Source organism: Hemicordylus capensis, chromosome 5 (genome assembly GCF_027244095.1).
Source record: "Hemicordylus capensis ecotype Gifberg chromosome 5, rHemCap1.1.pri, whole genome shotgun sequence".
Taxonomy (NCBI): Eukaryota; Metazoa; Chordata; class Lepidosauria; order Squamata; family Cordylidae; genus Hemicordylus; species Hemicordylus capensis.
Window position 1 is genome coordinate 60,440,258 of NC_069661.1, and position 496 is coordinate 60,440,753.

The window sequence follows — 496 nt, forward strand, 5'->3', positions numbered from 1 at the left end:
CAGCTGTTTGTTGAACTCAGGGTGATTAAAGTTCAAATATTGGGTAGAGTCTGTCATATTAGGCAAGATTGCTGGTGTATTAGTCCACTCTCACCTTACTTAGTCTTGAGGCTGACAATATATTGTGAATGAACTGAAGCTTTTGACTAGAGTACAATTCTACAAGACCAGCTACATTTTAGTGACAGGGAGTTCATTTTAACACTATTACAATTTGTTTTAAGATATGGCTTCTACTTCTTATAAGCTGCCTACATCCTAGTTGGTTCCATAGTTCGCTTGAACCATGTAGCTTGAACGTATGGCATGGTTATTTGCAAGTTTGAACTTGGCCCATCCACCAGACTTAAATGGCAGATGGAAATGTACCAGTTTAAATTAGGGGCATGGAGCTATGGCAAAATGCCTTAAACTGATGTAAGTAGGACAGGATCACACCTGGCAATTCTAGAAGCTTGGTGAGGCAAGATTCCCCCTTTGCAGAAGCTAAACTGAC